This window comes from Zophobas morio, unplaced genomic scaffold, assembly GCF_036711695.1.
Source record: "Zophobas morio isolate AGI-343-1 ecotype UQ-CSIRO unplaced genomic scaffold, CSIRO_AGI_Zmor_V1 ptg000002l, whole genome shotgun sequence".
Classification (NCBI taxonomy): domain Eukaryota; kingdom Metazoa; phylum Arthropoda; class Insecta; order Coleoptera; family Tenebrionidae; genus Zophobas; species Zophobas morio.
Window position 1 is genome coordinate 22,529,361 of NW_026972107.1, and position 13,376 is coordinate 22,542,736.

At 30.3% G+C, this 13,376-nt stretch overlaps 1 long non-coding RNA gene across 1 annotated transcript in view; it reads right to left on the reverse strand.

Moving 5' to 3' along the window:
• Positions 1-487: 487 nt before the first annotated feature.
• LOC135130655 (uncharacterized) overlaps positions 488-13,376 on the reverse strand; it is a 114,992-nt gene continuing 102,103 nt past the window's right edge. The window contains exons 7-8 of the long non-coding RNA XR_010280826.1: positions 7,656-7,992; positions 488-1,469 (exon numbers count right to left, since the gene is read on the reverse strand). This is a non-coding gene — a long non-coding RNA (uncharacterized LOC135130655). The remainder of the gene's footprint in view (positions 1,470-7,655; positions 7,993-13,376) is intronic.

A 13,376-nucleotide genomic window follows, 5' to 3' on the forward strand; every position in this document is an offset into this window, starting at 1 on the left:
ATTAAACGACACCCATAAACTACGGCGAGGAAAAAAGTTGAATATAAATGGGAGCTCGGTGTTTTGTGAGGGTAAATATTCATCAATCTTCTCACAGATTTTTAAGTGTGGACCTTTATGGCCGTTCAAATTAAAATGTAACTATAGCGACGTCTACTTGCTATATATTCTTATACGTCAAGTTTGATGACTTAATTTGTTTTGTGATCATAAAATCTAATTTATTGCAAAATTCTCAGATTGAATTTTGCTTTATGTCTCTATTTTTTTGTGCTAGCTCGTAATTACTCATATATCTTTGGGTGTCGATAGCCAGAGTGTACATACATTCTTGCTTTATAATGTGATGATTTGATGATTTGTAGGCCGTGGAGTAAAAAGCAGCTTTTAAATAAGCTAGAATTTAGACCTTGTGTTTCATTAAAAGGTTGAATACACAAAAAATGTATATAAAATATCTTTTAAATCAAAGTAATCTAGTTAAAATCATTAATTATTTAAATAAAAACATGCTTTCAGAGTAATTGTACATGGCGTAGATAACTGACATCAAGTTGACAAATAAATCAATGCAGCACATGATTAACGATAATATTAAAAGGTTTATTCACACTGTTTAAACTTCCACATACTTCCATACTTAAAAATGTTTATGTGTGTCCTAGTTATAAGTAACTTAACATTTTTAAATAAACAAAACCCTTTTTAAAATATTTTATTTTTATATTCCCAGCAACCATGAAGGTACATTTGCAATAGGATTATTCTGACAGACATAAAATTTCGTTGTTTTTAGACATTACACACATATACCACAAAATAAATGATTCACAAATAAGTTATTAAATAAAGCTTTACCTACACAAAAATACACCTGAAATGTATGCTGTGCTACTTTCTTCAGTTGATTGCACCACGTTTTCGATGGTCTGTCTTTTCTTCACTTTGTTTCTGTCTACGTGGTTTCTGTCCTTCATTATTTTTTGCGGGTGTAGTATTCTTATTTTTTTCATACATTCTAGAATTAACTTTAAACTTCTTGTCCTATTGACTCGTTCCTTACTCCATTTCGATTGTGTATGTTACTCCTCTTATTCCTCTGCTTTAAATCTAGCTTTTCGTTCTAGGTGTTAGTATTTATTATTTATAGTCTTACGTTAAATTCGGAACGTAAGTATAGTATTCTTTGAATGTCTTTTTTAATATCTTTCCATTCAGTTCTGTCTGATGGTCTCTCCCTTCGTTAGTTATAATTAAGTAACTAATTAAATTTGTTAACTTCTTCTGTTTCATTATCTTTTATTTATCTTCGCATTGGGATTTTCGAATTTATGTATTATTACCGTTACTTTTGTCTTACCTGTGTTCCTCACATTTCATTTTCTTTCAGATGTTCAAACATTCTTAAAGATCTTTCTCATTTCTTGCAATGATTATAATCTAGATAGCAGTAGAACTGTAATTCATTCCTAAAAAATCAGAAAACATTACCCTGCTGATTGCGCTTGAAGGATGAGGAAAGATCAGTGCAAATACTTTGCAGATTTGTTACTTTCAACACGAAATATCGTCGGTATTTTTAAGCTGTTAACCTATTTTTCTCTGACAATAAAAATTTGAATTTAAACATCGAGATTTAGTTTGTAACCAGAACCATCTGGGATCACTAGTTATGTTATTCATCCGTCATTAATATCAATGAGTTGATGCCCTGTATTAATAAATGATAAAAAATTGGTTTAAGGTTCTTCAGATCTAACTTGCCTCGCCTCTGAAGTAATACAGTCGAACCAATACAGCTTTTTCGAAAAATTATAAAATTTAATTTCGCGAATTTAATTTTGCATGATAATTTAAATATAAATTTCTCTATACAAATAATAAACAAGACAGTTTTTTTTTAAACAACAGGTTACCATTGTTTCTAAAATTTTGGTAAAATTTTTCATCATGTAGATGAAAATCAATATTTGAGTTATTTATGGAAATTTCTATAGTTATTATTATTACTTTCGTCTTTTTTCAAAGTGCTCCACGTGCCCCGCTGACAGATAATAATCTCCCAATTTATGGAAATTTCAGACTCGGTTTTCGCCAGTGTTTTCAGCCTACAAATCATACAAACGAGATACTATTTATAGTCTTGTAAGCTGAGACCAGTGGTGAAAACCGGGTTTCGAAATATATTTATATTCATTTATAACAATAAGTTCGTTAATAATGTAATATATATGTAACGAAGTTACGAAGGATGCTATGCGAATGTTTCAAGTGAGTTTCTCCATCACAAAATTTTTTATGACGTCATCAATCGTGTGTCAATGATACGTATCTGAATTGGATAAGTGTAATATAATACTAATACTTAATAACAGTATTGTATCAAAACATAAATTGCGATATTCATATTTTTTTGAGTCAAGCTGTGTAACTAATTCCAATTTTGGGAGGATAAACGGTTTAAATTTAATTAACAATTTACTATACTAATGGTAACTTTAGAAAGTTTGCAAGATTTCAGAGCATTCGGTACTACAGTTTCAAAGTTAAATTGTTATACAGGGTGTTATTGAAAGGTACGTACAACAAAATTGACAGTTCTTCGCGAAGTCTAAGAAGTCTGAAAAACTTATTTTGTGTTATCAAAATTATAAAGGGAAAATTAACCCTTATCCAACCTTTTTAGACGCTACTGAAGGATAAATAGGTAAAATTAATTTATTTTAGTATATCCTAGCAACTGTAACAATAAAACTGTTATCAAGGCTAAATGTTGCTATAGAAACGGGAGATGATCTTTTTATCAGAGGCGTACAACGAATTTGGACATAAATTTTAATAATTTTTATTTCTGAAAGGAGAACACTTTTACCTGAACTTTTTTTAACTTTTAGCACCCATACTTCGAGACCAATTGCCGATTTTATTTTGTACGTACCTTTCAATAACACGCTGTATGTTTTTATATAATTTTGATTTTTCACAAAAATTAAGACGAATTCATAGACACAAATATATAAGTATGCTATTTTAGAAAATTTACATGACATTTATTATGCAACATTTTGAGGTGAGGTAATAACATTCTTGTAGGAATAATCAGATACATCTTGGTTCGCATTTTACCAACTACACGATGTTTCTAAAATAATACGTCGTATAAAATTTGACAACAATCAGTCCGGTAATTTCGGAGATTAGTTATGTGCCTAATATAGATCGATACAGATACGGAAATGAGAGACTTATTTTCCGTACTTTAGGTGTCATGAACCGTCGAGAAAATATGGAAGTAGCGGTTCATCTCTCACTTTCTGTCATTAATTTTCTCAACTTCTTAAAAAAATTTGCTTTTGTCACGAAAACTTGAGAAATCGGAAACAAACAATATTTCAGAAAACAGATGCTAAGTTAATAATGACATGATTGGTTGACAATATTAGAATCACGGCCAGATCACATACAACCTGTTATAACGGTATTTAAGATTATGCTTATAATTCTAATACATATAAACAAATAGTTCTAAAGCACACACAGTATTAAATTCAAAAACGTAGTTTTCAATGAAAATATGTTCAGTATTTTTTAAGATGACGTCACGAAATTACTGTAACCACTAAATTAATATTGAAATCTTATCCAACAATATTATTTTTTTATATCCTTTAAGACACATTGTAAAATTTTAGTGTAAAGCCATTTCTTTGTGTACGAGGGGGTATTGATATATAGTTAGCCTTGGGCACTTCTCATAAAAAAACGACAACGGTTAAAATAACAGTAACTTGGATGTTTGACACATAAGTGTACCAAGTTTACTGATTTTCAATTAACATTTCTTTTTAAACCATGTCATTTAAAAATTGCAATTTTGATACAATAAAGCCTGAATACGGATCAAAACCGACAGAGGGTGACAACCTCCAAAATGATATGCAACCATTTTAAAGAGGATTCATCCAAATTTTTGGATAGAAGTATAACAATGGATGAAATATGGATATGATATATCCATACTATTACACAAAAGAGCAAGCGAAAGAGTGGAAACATAGAGGATCTTCTCGCCCAAAGAAATTCAAGACAAGTATGGTATAATTTTAGCAGATTACTTAGAAGTTGGCAAAACTCTGACGGGATTATAAATTTAACAAACTACGCTTTGAGTTGGTTGACCATCCACCATATCCGCCAAATTTAGCCTCTTCTGATTATTATCTCTTTCCCAAACTGAAAAAAAGAATTTTATTTAAGAGCATGGGAATTACTAGATGATCGTTGTATGAAGGCGATTACAATGAATAAATACGAGTAAAATTTAGTTTCATGGTGTGGCTTCTCCTCCTATGGTGGGGTAAGGATTTATCAATACGTCCTGAATAAAGCTGAAATGTATTTCGGTGTAAAACGTAGGTATTTATAAAAATTTTAAAAGGACTTAATAGACCAACTTTTGATAACGTGTTATGATCTTTATTATATTCTTAATGTACATTTAGATTCCAATTCCCAGAAAACATGAAGGATTGCAGAATTTGGTCTTTCGAGCCGAATGAAGAATTCCAGATGGAATCTTGAGGATGACCATATTTTAATAGTATCTTTGACAATTTGTCGAGAAACAAAAAACAGAAAATGAGAGGTAAGTCAACTTAGTAATCAAGAAAGAGAATTAAATAAAGACTAACTTTGAAGTGTCCTGTTTGGTTCACCAAGTATAGACTTGCACTTTTTACCAGGATGTGTAAGCCGGTAGCAAAAGCCATAATTCAGTACTTCATGCAAGTTGACTCCTGATATAATTAACAGTTCTATAGCTTCATATACAAAATATTTTAAGAAACCACTCGGAGAAAGTGTCAGCTACTGTATACACATGTTCTATGCCACATGTCAAAAGTATATAATTAAAGTCTAGCATGGGTGAACATTTTTCCATGTTTGTTTTAACCAGAAGATTTATGGTGCCATTATCATATGTTTGTTATATTATTTTTTTAGCAATAAATATAATAACCATATATTACAATCCGTTGTGTGTTTACTATATAATTAAAATTATTTGTTTAAGAAAGATACTTCTACTAAATATCTTAGTTCCACCTTGAATGATGTATTTTGTTTAGCATCATGATGAAAGTATGGAACAAAATATACAAATTACAAAAGAAAAAAAAAATTACAAAACTTTAGATAGACATTAGAAAATACCAAAAATAGATTTCAGTTGAATATTTCTTTTGAAAATATTTGATTTGTAAGTTCAGTTATATTATGAACTGTATCTGTGATTTTTCATGTCAATAAATTTTAAAATAAAAAAATTAGAGGACATGTCACTCTGCAGTTAAATATATTCCATTTAAAGAAAACACACTTTCAGGTTAGTTTCTCGTACATACAATTTCTTACGGGTTAAATTAACATTTATTTTTAATTAATTCTTTTGGAAAGCTTATAACGAATTACATTGTACAATTTATTTCCTTTTACTTCGTTGACATAATTTTTAATAAAGTGTATTTAGTCTATAGCCAGATTTGGTTACAGATTCAATTGCACAATGATCTTATATTATAACGGAATCTCGCATACATTTAAAGGGCACATTAGTAAATTCGTGTCGACAAATATATACTTCTCTCTTGTTTAATTTATCAGGATAAATCAAATCCAAATTAGTTGACTCATAAAGAATAAGAAAACATTTTATTGTCATAAACAATAAAAATGATGCAATAATGTAGATCAATGAAAAATATATGCAAAATATTAAAACCACAAAAAATCAGTTTTACAGAAACATTTGTATAATGGAAGTAATTTTTTAAATAAGCCAACTTGTAATAACGAATTTTTTGATTCTTATTGTCAAACTCATACCATGATTCACATGTTCCAATTTTGTCGTAAATTAATGGTAATTCGAAAAGTCGTTTTACCCGTTTTGTCGCCTCGTATATTAACATTACCTACTGTAGGTAAGAATTCGACATGAGGCGGTGCTCTGTACATTATTTATGTTTGCACTTCTTTCTTCGCAGTTCTGCTTTATTTATACTGTAGTTGGATTTGCCTCTGTTTCGTTTCAAATGTTTCGTAAAACAAAGTACAAAAGTGACTTTCATGAGTTCAAACCTTTCATAACCTTTGTTTTGGTTGTATGCGATCACCAAATTAAACGTCAAGATTACTTAAAATATGCGGTGCTCGCATTTACATAAAACTTGTTATTCTCGCCTCTTCTCAGGTAAATACACGATAACCTACGACCTCACGTAAAGAAAGAAGCCGCTGCTTTGTACCGCATCCGATCTTTTAAATAAAATTTTGTCAACTGTAACTTCCAACAAATAGCAGAGAAATTTGTCGTGATATAATAAAACACAGTTACTGAGGTCTTTTTATCCGCATTAAACAGAAATATCATTAAATGCTGTTGACACTGTTTATGAAAACAATTCAAAGCGTATCATATCCTATTAAATTTCGTGGGAGTACAATGGTCGTTCTTTTGTTCTTGGTATTTGATCATTCACAAAAAATAACACGCTTTAAAATTTCAACAATAAATGAGAGCTAAGCACCTAACAGTAAAGGCACTGGAAATTAAGAGCGGCGAAATTCTTAATTGAAAAAATTTACATATTTCCAAAAATTAATTCCTTTAACTACTACATACATGGCACATTTGCCTACTAAATTAAAAGATTGTTTATTATTATGTTTGATATTTTATTTCATGGTTTTTGATTTTTAGACTAAATCTACATAAAATCTTAAAAAAGATACTTAAAAAAGCATTAACACTAAATGAAGGATCGATAAGATCTGAAAGTTTGTTGTTAACTACCTGCTCTCTAAAACGTATTCAAACTAAACGTTATACTTATAACAGGTATAATAAAAGTATGCTGACTTACTAGGTAAGGTTGTATACAATTTAGATCGACGGTTGATACTTAGATTACGTTATAATTTGTTATTCCTTTCCCGTATTAGCACAAACTTGTTGTACTTTGATAGTTTCGAGTATTTTCTTTGTACAAATGCCAGAACTGATAAAACCGAAGAGTTCGTTACTGAAAAAATTAATTATCATTAAACGTACAAAAAAACCTTTGGTGTTTTTAGAATATAATTTGTTTGTCTATCTTAATCTTAACATCATCCGGCATCGCATAGGTAGGTATATGTAGTGGTTTTATACAAGAAGTTACAATTTAGTAAAATTTTTCTTTTTTCTTTAAGGTTCGCGTATAGTGAACCGTTGTTTATACGGTTAGGTTTAAAAAATTGAATGAATGCAATGAATCTACTAAACTATTGAATAAAATACATAAGACATTAACAATCCCACTTTTACTACTAACAGATAGTCACGGGAAATTATATTTCAATTAGTATCAATTTAAATTCATTACATTAATTTTGTTTTATCGTTTACCATTACACAACAAATCTAGTTATTCCAAATTTTAATCGAAATTTAGATATTTAACATAAAATTAAGGAGTTGTTTCAATTTAGTGCATTGTAAAAAAAATTAAAATACAAAAAATTACAGGTGTAACTCAAACTGGTCTCTGTTGACTGCAGAACAAAAACCTAAGCTACCATAGAAATTTCTTCTTGTTCGGGCTAATTATTACCTGATTTGATTCTTGAATTGTACCACCACTATACAATATTTTTTTCATAGTGTCTAAACATTCCCGAATTTTTCTGGTAAAATCCACAGAACAACTGTCGTGTTGTTACCGATCTTCATTTTCACTAGTGATTTCCCTCCACTGCTGAACTAATCAATTCATCCAATAAATTTAAATAATTGGAACCGGTTAAGTGAATCCGTATAAAAAATGGCCCAATAATCCGGTAACCTAATATTCCACTCCATACGTTGACGGTATTTCTGTGCTGGATACGTTCTTGTAGCTTGTAGCATTAATTTTATCTGCTGCTTCACCAACGAAAATTTTCATTTATCTGGAAATAAAATACAAACAATAAAATTTCTGCCTTTATTTGCACGCTTCATCATGATTTCACAAAATTTTATCCCCGTTTTTATCTTCCCAAAATATTCCCTGATGTTTTGCATATTTTTAAGATTATAAGAATATATTTTTGGTTATTATTTCAAAATTTTCTAACCAGTTGTATGACGCATTCTCAAATTTTGGCAGATTTGCATTAGGGAAATATTTTTATTCTGCAAAACATGGAACATTCCATTTTCAAAAGCTTAATTTTCCAATTGTGGGCGAATTTTTTAGCATTTGTAAAATCCGTTAGTAGTAACTATGAGTGTGAAAATATGTAATAACTCATTAAATTTTCGCCAAGCTATGTAGCTGTTTGAAAAACGGAATACATATAAGTATTATTTGAGCTTGTCTTAAAAAAATTTTGATATAGCACAAGCAATGATTATAAAATTACTCTTATTTCTGACACACTGATGCTTTTAGCAAAGGTTTTTATACCGATTTCGAATCAGTACTAAATAAGTAGTAGTGATTTTTTTAAATTTTATTTTAACTAAATGAAAAAAATAACGAACATGTAAGAATGGCTTTGAAAATCTTTTTGATTTCTCTACACCTTCTCTTTTTACGACTGCACAATCAGGGAAGAAAATATTCCTGTTTATTTAAATTTAAAATGTAAATATCCTAATTGTCTAAACGAACCACCGTTGGGTATTTGTTGGCGGTAAAATCTAATTAAAAAGAGATTATTGATTTTTACTCCTTCGCCAAAGAAAATAACAATTTCAAGGTGCATAATTAGTAATAAACTTAATTAGATATATTGTGTAACTAATTTGAATCATTGACCTAATTAATTCATATCTTATTTTCTTTTATATATAACAATGGATGTTTGTTTATTTGTCCCGTATGAGTTCGTAAATCATTCATTCAATTGCAATGAAATTGTGGTGAGTTTCACACGCCCGTCAAGGTTTTTGAATTACTAAGGATAACCATTTCACAATGATTCGTTTGTGTTTTCTGGGTATGAGTGCGCATGCTCGGTAGAATTGAATTTAAACTAATGCAAACAGTGATATTTCGATTGCCGGTTGACATTAATTAATAATAATTAATACGATACCAAAAGCATTTTCTTTGCTAAGTAGTAAGATTGTAAATTGCAACGCATCCTGAATCACAGCTAGTATCATTATAGATATAAAAGTGGTAATTAATCCCAGAAGAAAAAAACAGGATATGAAATACTTTTTTGTGTTTAAATTGAGTACACAACTTTACACATAAATTGTACCTACATTTTGACACTGGTAGTTAGTATACTCATTACAGAGTTAGGAGATTAATTTGAAACACATTCCGTAGACGACTATCCAAGGTCTTGTTATTTTTGTCAATAATATTCCGCTACAATAAATCCAAAAATTCAAGATTCTGAAACGATATTTTATAAAAAGGACACCTTTAAACCATACTGTTGAAGTCTTTGACAATTTTTACGTGTATATTGACAAAATTATTGGGTTGTTATTAAAATATTTGTTTTTATTTCATACAATTACGATATTAAAGTTACTATAGTGTAATTTTTAGTGTTATGTATCATTTTGGATTAAGACACAAAATGAATACTCTTACAAATACAAACAAACTTAATTCCCATATGGTTTGTCATTCTTACTTATATCTTCAATCAGTAGAAAAAAATAATTAATTTATCCGTTTAAGGTTTGAATTAAGCAGTAAATATTCTTGTTTCTTTTTGTGTATTTTTGGGAAATGTAGTGTCCTTATACTAAGAAAACCTAAAAAAAATATTGAAAGCTGTTGTAAGTTCCCATAAGCTAGACATAATAAAAAATGTTACTTGAGTTGACGTATTACAATAACAAAATACAGGTGCTCCACTTGAAAAGGAGCTACGTAAATAATAATCTACAAATTCACATTCTTATTTACATGATGTATTCTGATTCATATTCATCAATTAAAATTATACAACGCCGGAAATTCGTAGGACAAATGAGAAATATATACATATGTAATGTACCTTATATAAAGAAAGTTGAACATACCTAGGAAAAACTAATCAAGAACTTAATTGAAATGATAAAATCTAAGTATAAAAGTGAGGATGCCAAAAACAGGGTACAAAGACAAATATCGTATAGAGTAAAATTCGTGAAAAAAAAGAAGAGTATAAGGTAGAAAAAAATGTTAGGGAATTTAACTTTTACCAAATATAAGAAGAAAAAATTAAGAAATTATGGAAGGCAGTAATCATGCATGAACCATGTAGAGTTTTTAGAAATTGCTTCGTGAACGATGTTGCCCCATAAGCTTAAGTTTAACTTTATTGTGACACAAATACTTCTACAATAGGTATATAGGTCTAGTCAAAAATGAGAACACAAAAATTAATCTACCCTATAATATGCTCAACGGTTTAAATCACTACGAACCTTTCTCTTAAATAAACTAGTACTCATTAAAAGTACACATATAAATAATTTTCAATTTGCTCACCAATCTCCAACCTTGAGAAATTTATTTGTATGTCTTCCTTATTTCTTAAACTAAATATGACTACTTTGTTTTGACCAACTCTTGGAAACTGGCAAACTTTTATTTTGGCATTTATAATCAAGTCCAAAATATACAATGAAGGCACTGTTAATATGTCATGCAATACAAAAATCTCTTTACAGAAAGATCGTGGGTGTAGACGAAACATAATTCTCAGTAGTCTTTTTACCAGTTAAACACTTTTTCTACGGATACAGATACACCTCAAAACGCACAACCGTAAATAGAGCACAACTAAACAATAGCGAAATACGCAGATTTTAAAACATGAGAAGAAACACAACAAGTAACATGTTTTGCTAATTTTCTGTGATCAATCATCAGTATGGAAATGCTATTTGAGTTTAGAATCAAAAATTAAACCCAATAATTTTACACTTTCAGTTCATCGTATTAACGAGTTACTGAGACGTAGACGGAGACTGTTAAATAATTGTAACATTTTTAGGATATAATAGGTTTTCTTTTTGTTTAAATCCGGTCCACTCACTTTATAATAGTCATGACATTGTTTGGATTCAACATTACAACTACATAAGAGATAGGGTTCAAACTAAAGGGCTCACAGAGTGTTTTCTAATAAGCTTTCGCTCATTATTAAAGACGCCAAGACTACATATGAATCAAAAATAGCTGATGCCAAAGACACCAAATGTTTTTATAGACACGTTTGGACTGCCATCAAATCAACTGTCTCATTTAGCTAGTTTACCACTCACCACATTTCTTAACGATGTTGATTTTTCTCAATCAGTGGTTCATGAAAAGTTAATAAAATTGAAATCTTCTAAGTCGCCTGGACCAGAGCATATTACGTCCCAAGCTTTGAGGAATTGTGCAGACACTTTGAGTGGCCCCCCATCTATCTTTTATTCACCCAGTCATTTAGATCAGGAGTGTTGACATCTGGCAAACAGCAATAGTCCAACCTATTTTTAAGAAAGGCAACAAATTTCATGCCAGTTACTACAGGCCTGTGGTTAAAATTTTGGAGTGGAGAACTTAATTCCACCCGCACGGTTTCCTCCCCGGGAAATCATTCATTCGAACCTCTTCTGTTGTCTATCAGACATTGATATCGTCTATTTGGACTTTTCCAAGGCATTCCGTAGGGTCCCTAAACGTCGATTGTTGTATAAACTTCAGCGTACGTGTATTTACTATATGCAAGAGATAAATCATTGATGAACATATTACATAAAATAGGTCCTAATAGTGATCCTTGAGGAATCCCAACTTTTACAGATCTGTTTCTTGATGTACAGCTCCCAATAGTTACGCTTTACGTGCCATTTTCAAGATATGATCTAATCCGAGAATGCTCGACTCCTTTTATTCCCATTCCTCAAATCTTCTTTAATAGTAAGGCATGATCAATCGTATCAAATGCACGAGTTAAATCAAACATATGTTCAACAACCTCATTCCTCCTTGCAATATATATAGCTTTATGTTTCCAAAAACCATTTTGAGTATCAGATAAAAGTTTTCTTTTTGAACAAATATTGTTATTTTTTCTAAAAAAATCCTCCTGTAAAACTTTACCAATCTGATTTTGTATATACACTAATCTATAATCTAATTCAAGAATGAGAATGAAGAATGCTGAATGTTTCAAACCCCTTTCTCAAACGATTCATTATGAAATGACATAGAACATCCGGATGTTTCGCAGGACATGGTAACAATTTTATGTTTTCATTGGTAAACTATTCTTTGGAGGACTTAAAGACATGATGCATGGGTGCATTATCTTGCTGCAAAATAAGTTTGTTTTTATTAAACAATGCGTAATTTAAGGTGCATTTCTAGAGATTCTTGATAATTATCAAGAATGTTGTAAAATATGTAGAATGTATTTTGTTTGAAATAAATGTCAACGTGCTAGTTCCTAAGCTACTAAAGACCTCCACCAAACCATTATCTTGCTCCTCCCTGAACTTGCGTAGATACATATCTTGGTTCCTTCCATAGAGTACGCCAGTAGTAACCAAATCCAAAGTCAAATTTATTTTCACCAGAAAACACTGCATTGCACCACTTGTTATCCCCTGGTAGCATTTCTCTTGTCAACTTACTAGGAAACTTCGATATTGTTAACCGATTTCTTCCTATTTTTTTCCTATAGCTGTATAGTGTACCTCAATTCGCGATCAGTTACATCATTTGCCGTGCTAATTTTATACTGCACTGAAACCTTAAGATCCGGTTTACAGAAGCTCAATTGAATATATAATTGCGATTAAATTTTTAACACCATGTGGTCTTACTCTACGTCAATCAGACATCGATAAAGGCCTCATGAAATGCGTGATTAACTTAATCTCAGTTAAAATATTGTACAAACTAGTCTTAAGTCGTTTAAATTAAAAAAAAATCTTGTATTGCAACTATTATTTGTGTCTGGGGTTTTAATGTACCATATGATCGAAAAAAGAACTTATCAAGTGTGCTTTGGAATTTATAAAAAAAGTTGGTATTATCATTATTTTTTACTGCTGTTATTTAAACACGTTATGTTTAATACAGAACAAAAAAATTGCATTTTTAAAAGTTATTATAGAAATGGGGTAAAGCAGTAAAATGGTGAATGGTCTTATTTTATGCAAGAATACAGGGAAGAAGTTCGCAATTGATTAATTGTTCAAGAGTTTCTTGTATCAATTTGGGGGAACAAATTTTACGTTGTGTGAATAGATTTGTTAAACCAGGGCCAATAAATCGCCGGTCAAACAACAGAAGACCAAAACCAAAAGGATGCCAGAAAATATTGAGGATGTACAGCAC